Here is an 11645-nt window from a genome sequence, read left to right as displayed (position 1 = left end):
GTTCTCAAACTGTGAAAAGGACAGAGGGGTACCATAGTCAGTGAGAGTAATTCTCCTGTAATTTTATGTAAGTCTGTTACTGTTATTTTGTTGAATATACTATTGTTATGAGTACTACTCAGAAAGGTAAGATGGATTTTTACCTGACTTCAAAGATTATCTTCTTTCTACTATTGAAGTGTTGGGGGCTATGCCAGCTTCAAATAAGGTCAAATCTTGGATTCTTCTTTAGACAGAGAAATTTTATTTGAGTATCAGGATTCCTCCTTGGAACAGGATTCCAAATCTTCCTCTCTTCTTTATAAATTGGAAAACTTACAATCTCTCTTTTACAAAAAGTTTTTACAGACTCTGGGTGTCCATGAGTCCCCTTCCTGAGTTAATCAGTCAAACTGGATTTATTATTTAAGCCTGCGGCAGTTTTTCCAGTACCAGATACTATTTCTGAAGTAATTTCTAAAGAATGGAACAAATCTGGTATACGGTTTATTCCTTCTATAAAGTTCAAAAAGATGTTTCCAGTGCACATCGATAAATCTGAGATTTGGGAGTCCATTCCTAACGTGGATGGGGCCATTTCTACACTTGCAAAGATAATTACTTTACTTTCCCTTTCGAGGACAGCACATTTTTCAAAGATCCCTTGGAGAGGAAATTGGAGGCCTACAATAGAAAGGCGTTTTGATAGTCTAGGTTTTATTCAACCTGCGTCAGTTTTTATTGGAATGGTGTCTGATCAGCTTTAAATTATTCTGAATTTATTCTGGAGACATTTCCTCAAAGTAGCACATTCCTTTATTTGCAAAACAGTTGTACACATTATTCACTTAAATACAAATAATGCTGCTTTAGCTGTGGTTGCCAGGAGAGCTTTATGGTTATAAATCCTGGTCTGCAGATGTGCTGAAGAGTAGACATTTACATCTTCCCTTTTTTGTAAAGATTCTCTTTGGTTCTGACTTAGACGCAATTATTTATACTTTCACTGGCAGTAAGGGATCTTTCTTACCTCAAGACAAACGTTCTAAGGGTAGGGTAAGTCTCTAGACTGGGGCATTTTTGTATTCCTTTCGTCAGTCCAGAAACTAGAAATCCTCACCAACTTCTAAGTCTTACTGGAGGCCAGGCAATCATTGAAACGAGTCCAAACAGACAAACCAGTCATCATCTTCGATTAAGACAGCATGAAGGTACGGCCCCCAATACAGATTACTTTCTGGTAGGGGGCAGATTGAGCCTGGTTCAGATCTGTTCAGTATCACTGGGTACTAAGTATAGTATTGAAGTGTTACAGAATAGGTTTTTGAGTTTGGCCACCTTGAGGACGGTTCCTTATTTCTCATGTTCCTAAGAATGTTTTAAAGGCAGAAGCCTTCTTGTCAATGCCTACATGATCTGGAACTTTTCTGTTCCAATTCCACAGGCAGAACAAGGTCAAGGCTACTATTCAAATCTATTCATAGTGCCAAAGAAGGAAGGCACTTCCAGACCAATTTTAGATCTCAAATCTCTGAACACATTTATGAGAGTCCCTTACTTTTAAAATGGAAACAATTCAGACTATTTTGTTATTGGTTCAGAAGGGCCAGTTCATGACCATAATCTTTGTGAAAGATGCCTACCTATTCCCATACACAGGGATACTTACAAACTCATCAGGTTTGCCTGTCAGAAAAAAACATTTTGAGTTTGCGTCTCTTCCATTTGGTCTGGCATTGGCTCCCAGATAAATTACAAAAGTTCTGGGAGCATTTCTGTCTGTGATGAGAACACAGAGAATATCTGTAGTTTCTTACTTGGAGGCAATTCTGGTCCAAGCTCCATCCTTGCATTTGGTGACTCTTCAAACAGGAACCCTGATGCAGTTTTTAAGAAACCATTTTTGGAATATCAATATTCCAAAGAGTTCACTGATACCACACCATAGAGTTACTTTTTTAGGGGTGGTCATAGACTGTGTCTATGCTTCTTTCCCTGACAGAGAATCGCAGAGCTTCAGACAACATTTTATCCATCAGTTACTCAGTGCATGGAACTTGTGGTTTTGATGGTGGCTGCTTAAGGTGCCATCCCTTTTGCAAGGTTTCACTTGTGTCCTCTTCATATCTATGCTCAAACAGTGGAATGGAAATTATACAGACATCTCAGTCAATGTGTCTTAAATACAAAACCAGGCAATCTCTTGGTGGATATCTCACAAGTCGCTGATTCAAGGAGCTACTTTTCTAAGACCATCTTGGGTAGTAATTACTACAGATGACAGCTTTTTAGGATGGGGGGGCTGTCTGGAAGTCTCAGAAAGCTTAAGGGATTTGATCACCTCTGGAGGCAAGGTTACCAATCAATGTTTTAGAACTTCAAGCCCTTTTTTAGGGTTCTTCAGATTTGGCCCCTTCTCAAGCAAGACCTATCTAAGGTTTCAATCAGACAATGTCACTGCAGATATATATATATATATATATATATATAGCCCAGGTGTATTCCATATAATGTGATCATGATATATATATATATATATATATATATATATATATATATATATATATACTCAGCTAGGGAGTTTCATTCTGTGCAGTCATGATTTGAGGCATAGCACTGCAATGTTGGAATTCTGTATTTAATATTAGAATCGAATGACTCAGCCCAGCAAAGGTAAACTGACTAGTATAATGTGACTATGGTATATATATACATATAAAGCTAGGGAGTTTCATTCTGTGCAGTCATGATTTGAGGCATAGCACTGCAATGTTGGAATTCTGTATTTAATATTTGAATCGAATGACTCAGCCCAGCAAAGCTAAACAGACTAGTGTTAGGACCAGTCTGATTTGGGACACCTTGTAAGTGGTAGACTGGCTTAGCAGAATATGGCCATATTGTGTGACTAAGATCCCAACTTTATTTAAAGATATATAGGCTTAAAGTCTTGCAGCATAAATATAATTTTGCTTGTAAATGTTATAAACATGTGGATTCAAGTATTTAGATGTGTGCCAACCCCCTCTGTTGTTTTTATATATATATATATATATATATATATATATATATATATATATATATATATATATATATATATATGGGAGAAACCAAGAGTTATCTGGAGATGGAGGTTTCTCGCATTTTATCTTGGGCAGAACAGAATAGCTGTATAATTTTAGCCATTCAGATTTGGGGAGTCAACAATTGGGAAGCAGATTTCCTCAGTTTTCTTACCTTTCATAATGGGGAATGGTCTCAACCAGGAATACTTGGATTAGATAATAGAACAGATATCAATATGATGGCTTAACATTTGAATCACAAGCTCCCCACTTACTTTGCCATGTCAAGGGATCACTTAGGTAGTGCTCACAGATACTGTAGTGGCTCATCAATCCTTTTGTCTGATATTCCGTATTCATTCTGTTCTGCTTCCTTGAGTGATCGCTTGGATCAAGCAGGAGAAAGTCCCAGTAATCCTAATTGCTCCAACTTGCAGCTTGGCCACGCAGGACCTGATATGCAGATCTAATTCACATTTCCAGCTCTCCTCCCTGGACTCTAACATTACGAAAGGATATTCTGTCCTAAGGTCCTTTCTTGCATCCAAACCTAAAAGCACTAAATTTGATGGCATGGAAATCGAATGCTTAGTTTTATGACAGAGAGGTTTTTCAGATTCTGTCACTAGAAAGATTTGTCATAAGGTGTGGACAGTTTTTATTTTCTTGTGTGACTGTAAGAGGTTTTTCCTTTTTCTTTGTGGAAATCTAAGGATTTTGCAATTTCTTCAGGAAGTGGGAGGGATTTAAAGGGACATTCTAGCCAAAATTGGAATCCACATGGATGAATCTCAGTTTTGAATAGAAATATTTTTGTAATATACACGTATTAGCAAAAATGCATCTTATAAAAACTATAGCTGTTTCAAAAGTGTATTTAAGTATGCACCGTGCACCAGCATTTAAAAACACACCACTTGCTCAGAGAGCCTAAGGTGCTTGTACAATTTGGTAATCACTGTTTAATTGCTGACATGATACAAGCCCCACTGGTGCTCTGAGCAGCTGCAGTATTTAACATGCTGGTGAGAATATCTAGTTATGCTTCACATGCACGTGCAGAGAAAAATTTTAACTCTAAAACAGTGATAACTTTTACTAGAAGCATTTTTGCTAATACATGTATATTGAAAATGTTTCTATTTAAAGATGTAATTTATCTATGTGCATTTAAAATTTGACTGGAATGTCCCTTTAAGTTGTTGGTATGATGGGTAATTTTTGCCAGCCTGCTGATAGGGGGAGAAGTTTAATTGCATATGTCAAGGCTCATGGACTCACCATGAAAAAATAAAATGTATCAGATAAGCATAATTTTTTTTGTACTGGTTACTGTCTTTTATGATTCAGATAGAACATACGATTTTAAACTACTTTTCAGTTTACTTGTATTATAAAATTTTCTTTTCTTTTACAAGATACGATGAGTCCACAAATTTCATCCTTTCTTGTGGGATATCGCCTCCTGGTCAGCAGGAGGAGGCAAAGAGCACCACAGCAGAGCTGTATATATAGCTCCTCCCTTCCCTCCCACTCCAGTCATTCTCTTTGCCTGTGTTAGTGATAGGAAGAGGTAAAGTGAGGTGTTAGTTTAGATTTTTAAATCAAGAGTTTATTATTTTTAAAATGGTACCAGTGAGTGCTATTTTACTATAGGGTGTAGCCGTATTCCTTGTCAGTCTCTAGAGTAGAGCTACAGGTGGCTTTAAAGCAATGGGAACTGGTGGGGTTTTAGCCTCACTGCGCCTCCCATACTTGTGATGCCCTTATGTTAATGGTCTTAGAGAATATTAGCTAAGGCCCTTATGTTTTCACAGAGCTGCAGGAGGGAGAAGACCTCTTGATACTGTGACATGCTGATGCTCAGCATAGAGGTAAGTGCAGACTTTTATTTTCTGGGGCTTTTGGCAATATCTCAGAATTGGCTGTGCACTTCCATTCTGTTGGGGATTGGGCTTTCCTATTACAGAGTGTGTGGGTTTTCAGAGCAGTGATGTTAACCGACATTCATGTATCTATTCTCAAGGGATCAGAAACATAATACTAGCCTTTATTGAATAGACTATAGAAACTGGTAATGTTTGACTGTGTGCTCTTAGGGGCTTCCCTGCAAGTCACTGTCAACTGTGTTCGGGGCAGACGCTGGGAGTATATTACCGGAGTCTGGTTAATGGACTCCGGTTTTCAGCTGGTTTTTTTCGATGGTTTCGGATTTCTTTAGAAGAGACGCCCACGATGGGAGGGTTTTTTTCTTTCTTTGGTGCGCTTTGTCAATAGCCGCGTAGCGTCCTTCTATTCCGGAAGTCATCGGCTGGTCGATGAGACATTGCAAGTGACGCCTCGACCGCATGGTTTGCAAATTAAAGCAAGCGGTCTTAGGCGTTATCGGCTAGATTCCGGATTCTGCCTAGGAGTGGTCGGTGGACCGAGGGGGCAGGTAGGCACCTCAGCAGAGTTATTGACTGTGCAGTAGGAAAAATGTATTTGTCATTTTAATTTTTAAAGAGACAGTATCTTGTCAGGACAAAATTATACTTACAGGTATTTAGCTACATTAATATTTTTTTTTGGTACATTTGGCCATAAAATTGTAAATTCATATAATTAACAAACCTATAATATTTTTCTGTTCTCTGTTAGTATGGATTCAGATTAGATCCAGACTGTAGCATGTTCTATGTGCTTGGATGCCACTGTGGAACCTCCAGTTCCTTTCTGTCCTTCATGTTGTTAGAGGGCCTTATGTTATAAAGATAAAAATTTTTTTTGATAAACCTTTATCTACGGCGGATGCTTCTCAAGACTCTACAGATGGGATGCAAGTTATGCCACAGCTTTCTCCCCAAGCGTCACAGCCCATACTCCCCGCGCAAGCGGTGCCAGGTATTTTACCAGTGTCTGCAGCATTTACTTTAAAAGACATTGCCGCAGTTATGTCCTCTGCGCTTTTTTGATGCGTTATCCAATTTTCCCATATCGCGCGGCAAGCGTACAAGAAGGGACAACTATGTAGCCAATTCTGCCTCTGATTCTATGATGGCGATTGCGGATGTACCCTCCTGGGGGTCTGAATTGGAGTGTACGGAGGTACTCTCTGAGGGTGAGCTTTCTGAGTCAGGGAGTGCTTTGCCCTCAACTGATCCTGATGTGGTTTCCTTCAGGTTTAAACTTGAACACCTCCGTTTATTACTGAGGGAGGTGTTAGTTACTCTGGATGACTGTAACTCAATAGTAGTTCCGCCGGAGAAATTGAGTAAATTGGACAGATATTTGGAAGTTCCTTCTTACTCAGATGTCTTTCCTGTCCCTAAGAGGACTTCAGAGATTATTGCGAAGAAATGAGAGAGACCAGGAATTCCCTTCTCTCCTTCGCCCGTATTTAAAAAGATGTATCTACAGCCGACTCTATTAGGGATTCTTGGCAGACGGTCCCTAAAGTAGAGGGAGCCATTTCTACCCTGGCCAAACGGACTACTATTCCTATCGAGGATAGTTGTGCTTTTAAGGACCCTATGGATAAGAAGTTGGAGGGTCTTCTTAAGAAGCTTTACGTTCACCAGGGATTCCTTTTGCAGCCGGCGGCCTGTATTGTTACAGTGACCAGTGCAGCCGCTTATTGGTTCGATGCTCTAGAGGAATCTCTTAAAACAGAGACTCCTTTGGAGGAGATACAGGATAGGATTAAAGCTCTTAAGTTAGCTAATTTGTTTATTACGGATGCTTCTTTGCAGATTAATAAATTGGCGGCTAAGAGTTCGGGCTTTGCCATCTTAGCATGCAGGGCTTTATGGTTAACGTCTTGGTCTGTGGATGTATCATCCAAGTCTAAACTTTTGGCTATTCCTTACAAGGGGAAGACCCTGTTCGGGCCTGACTTGAAGGAAATTATTTCTGACATAACGGGAGGTAAGGGTCATCTCCTCCCTCAGGATAAAAAATCCAAATAGAGAGGGCGATAGAGTAATTTTCGTTCCTTTCGAAATTTCAAGGGAGTTTCCTCTTCCGCTAAACAGGAAGGGAATTATTCATAAACCAAGTCCATTTGGAGACCCAACCAGTCTTGGAACAAAGGTAAACAATCCAAGAAGCCAGCTGCTGCTACCAAGTCAGCATGAAAGGTCGGCCCCCGATCCGGGACCGTATCTTGTGGGGGGCAGACTCTCTCTCTTCGTACAGGCCTGGATAAGAGATGTTCAGGATCCCTGGACACTGGAAATTGTGTCTCAGGGATATCAGTTGGAGTTCAGAAACTCTTCTCCCAGAAGGTTTCTTCTTTCTCGATTATCTGCAGACCAGATAAAGAGAGAGGCGTTCTTACGTTGTGTAGGAGACCTCTCTTCCATGGGAGTAATATGTCCCGTTCCAATACAGGAACAGGGGTTTTATTCAAATCTCTTTGTAGTTCCCAAAAAAGAGGGAATGTTCCGACCTATTTTAGACCTCAAAAGTCTAAACAAGTTCTTCAGAGTTCCATCCTTCAAGATGGAAACTATTCGGACTATTCTTCCATTGATCCAGGAGGGTCAATTTATGACTACCGTGGATCTAAAGGATGCATATCTTCATGTTCCTATCCACAGAGATCATCACAAGTTTCTGAGGTTTGCCTTTCTGGACAAACATTTTCAGTTCGTGGCCCTTCCTTTCGGTCTGGCCACGCCACCCAGAATTTTCACAAAGGTTCTGAGGTCTCTGCTGGCGGTTCTAAGACCGCGGGGCATTGCAGTGGCGCCTTATCTGGACGATATTCTGATCCAGGCATCGTCTTATCAGCTAACAAAGTCTCATACCTCTCTCTCATTTTGGCTGAAGAGTATCATCCGTTTTTCATATGAGACTGCTGGACAGCAGCCTCCTGAACAAATTGCGGCTCATTCCACTAGGGCTGTGGCTTCCTCATGGGCATTCAAAAATGATGCTTCTGTTTAACAGATTTGCAAAGCTGCAACTTGGTCGTCTCTTCACACTTTTTCCAAATTTTCCAAATTCGATACTTTTGCCTCGTCTGAGGCTGTTTTTGGGAGGAAAATTCTTCAAGCAGTGGTCCCTCCCGTTTCATCCATGTACTATAGCTTTGGTATTGTATCCCACAAGTAAGTATGAAATCCGTGGACTCATCGTATCTAGAAAAAGAAAAGGAAATTTATTCTTACCTGATAAATGTGTTTCTTTTACGATACAATGAGTCCACAGCCCACCCTGTTTTTATGAGACAGGTCTTTATTTTTGTTAGACTTTAGTCACCTCTGCACCTTGGCTTTTCCTTTCTCTTCCTAACTTTGGTCGAATGACTGGAGTGGGAGGGAAGGGAGGAGCTATATATATATATACAGCTCTGCTGTGGTGCTCTTTGCCTCCTCCTGCTGACCAGGAGGCGATATCCCACGAGTAAGGATGAAATCCGTGGACTCATCGTATCGTAAAAGAAACAAATTTATCAGGTAAGAATACATTTTCTTTTTGTTATCCTTTGTTGAAAAGCAAGTTCAGAAGTGTGCATGTTGTCTGCAGCAGTATATGGCAGCAGTTTTGCAATGTTATACATTTTGATAAAGAGCGAATTGGCAGCACTTTTTCCTGTCATGCAGTGTTCCAGACATGTCCATGCTACCTATCTAGATATCTCTTCAACAAAGAATTAATATGAGAACTATGCGAATTTGATAATAGAAGTAAATTGGAAACTTTTGTAAAATTTTATTATTTATCTGAAACCTGAAAGAAAAAAAAATTGGGTTTCATGCCACCTTATTTCTAATAATGAAAATATATACTTCTTAGGAAGTGAAATCTAGTAAAATGTTTTCAGATTATAACAGCAAATCAAATCTAACTCGATTTTATTTCAAATCTGCAAGTTTGTTCAAATTCATCTTAACCCTTAGTAGACTGCAATGCATTACTATGCAGTGTGTGGCAGAATTCAATGTCAGTCAAAGGGAGACTAAACCTTAAAAATTTTTTCATGATTCAGCTAGACCAATCAACACATTAGATTTGCATAATCAACAAATGCAAGATAACAAGACAATGCAATAGCACTTAGTCTGAACTTCAAATAAGTAGTAGATTTTTTTATAACAAATTTCAAAGTTATGTATATTTCCACTCCCCTTGTACCATGTGATAGCAATCCGCCAATCACAAATGCATATACGTATAGCCTGTGAATTCTTGCACATGCTCAGTAGGATCTGGTGACTCAAAAATTGTAAATATAAAAGACTGTGCACATTTATTTTTAATGGAAGTAAATTGGAAAGTTATTTAAAATTACAAGCTGTATCTGAATCATGAAAATTTAATTTAACCTGAGTGTCCCTTTATGTAACTTTCTAATTTACTCCTATTAATTTTTCTTTGTTCTCTTGCTATCTTTATTTAAAAAGCAGGAATGTGATGCACAGGAGCCAGCCCATTTTTGGTTGAGAACCTGGGTTACGCTTGCTGGATGGTGGCTAAATGTCAGTTACCAATAAGCAAGCGCTATCCATGGTGCTGAACCTAAAATGGGCTGGCTACTAACATTTTTACATTCCTGCTTTTTAAATAAAGATAGCACGAAAATGAAGAAAATTTGATAATTGTCGTAAAATAGAAAGTTACTTAAAATGTCATGCTCTATCTGAATCATGAAAGAAAAAATGTGGTTTTAGTGTCCCTTTAAGAAATTAAAGCAACATTTAAGTTATGAAGCATTTTTCTATACCCTTCAGAATTTGTATTGAAGGAAACAAGTTGAAGTTTGAAAAAGAGATGCATTTGCGGGGTTGAAAATATAGTAACTGTAAGCTATTGAAAAACCAACTTATTAAAAGGATATTAAACACTGAATACATTTTGGAACTTAGGTTGCACTGCAGGTATCGGAGAGTTACAGCACATGTGCAAACACATCAGCACTGGAATGTAGTGAAAGCCTAGATTTCAATATGGCGGGACCCATGCCTAGAAGGAGACAGGGAATAACCTCCATACTATGCTTATAAAATGTAATTAGTGTTTTTTGTGAAGAATTTTCTTTGTTCATTTGGTATCTTTATTTAAAAAAGCAGGAATGTAAGCTAGGAGCTGGCCCATTTTTTTTGTTCAGCACCTGGGTAGCGAATGCTGACTGGTGTCTAAATGTAGCCACCAATCAGCAAGCTCTACCCAAGTGCTGAACCAAAAATGGGCCGGCTCCTAAGCTTACATTCTTGTTTTTTCAAATAAAGATAGAAAGAGATAAAAAACAAATTGATAATAAAAATGAATTAGAAAGTTGCTTACAATTGCATGCTCTATCTGAATCATGAAAGTTTAATTTTGACTATACTATCCCTTTAAGTGATTTGGCCATGCTGTTTTGACATAATTGGAAATGTTTAGCAATCAATGTTATTGTTTTTCCTTTGGATTCATCTCTGTCAGTATTTTTAATATGTTGAAGAATTCGGACTCTGACCTCTCTAGTAGTCATTCCAACAGATTTTCTGACATGAGCAGTACAAGGCATATACAACTCCTAGGGGTCGATCCGATAAAAATAGTCGCCCGCAAAAGCCGGCGACGCCAATATTTACGCTGGTTTGGTATCACATATACGGCGTAACCTAGAAGTTACGCGCGTATATTTCTGCCGTCGCCCGTAGTTTTTTGGGCTATAGGCAGGTATACCAAACCAGCACAGTTTGGTATCCAATATGCAGCGTAAGGACTTACGTGGCGAAAATGGAGAAAACTTACTCCATTTTCACCTCGCCACAAAAAGCAGCCGTAAGAAGCCTTACGCTGACTATTGGAGCCCCGTAACTTCCTAAACTGGCTGCTAAAATAAACCTAACGCATGCGCAATGTCTATCTCCCTGTCAACCGCGATCTTCTAAAATAAACCTAACACCTAACGCATGCGCAATGTCTATCTCCCTGTCAACCGCGATCTTCTAAAATAAACCTAACACCTAACGCATGCGCAAGAGCTTTGAACTTTTTTTAATTTAGAATAGGGCAGGGAATTTTTTTTATTTTGGGGGTTTATTATTTTATTAGGGGGCTTAGAATAGGTGTAATTAGCTTAAAGGGACAGTATACTGTAAAATAGTTTTTCCCTTAATGTGTTTACAATTGCTTTTTTTACCAACTGCAGCGTAAAAAATGTATTAAAAATGGCTTTTTAAGGTTTATTTCTGTATATTAAAGCTCTGATTTTGTGTTTTGAAGCCACAGCCTAATAAAATAGGTTGAGCTTGTAGGTATAATCAGATCTCATTACTGTATCACATTGTGCACATATACCTGCTTCTTTATCTTATATCTGTCCTTAAAACAATCACCAGTACTTTGAGAGAACAATGGAAAAATCAACATTTTATTACCTTATCTCTGCTTTATCACACTGGGAGTGTAATTTCTTCTGCTGGCTGTGTTTACAAAGCTTATCTATAGCTGGTACGCGCGGCCACAAACTTTCAGAATAGGTGGGGATACCACATGCTAAATTAACAATTTCAAATGCCAATATAAGGGTAAAGGAGCTACTTGTAAACAATTTAATACACTCCAACAGGTAAAGTGGATCATTGGGAACAAATTAAAGGGGAGAAAATATTTGAGTAAACTGTC

The sequence above is a fragment of the Bombina bombina genome, chromosome 8, assembly GCF_027579735.1.
Source record: "Bombina bombina isolate aBomBom1 chromosome 8, aBomBom1.pri, whole genome shotgun sequence".
NCBI classification, from domain to species: Eukaryota; Metazoa; Chordata; class Amphibia; order Anura; family Bombinatoridae; genus Bombina; species Bombina bombina.
Note: the sequence above shows the minus strand (reverse complement) of the source record.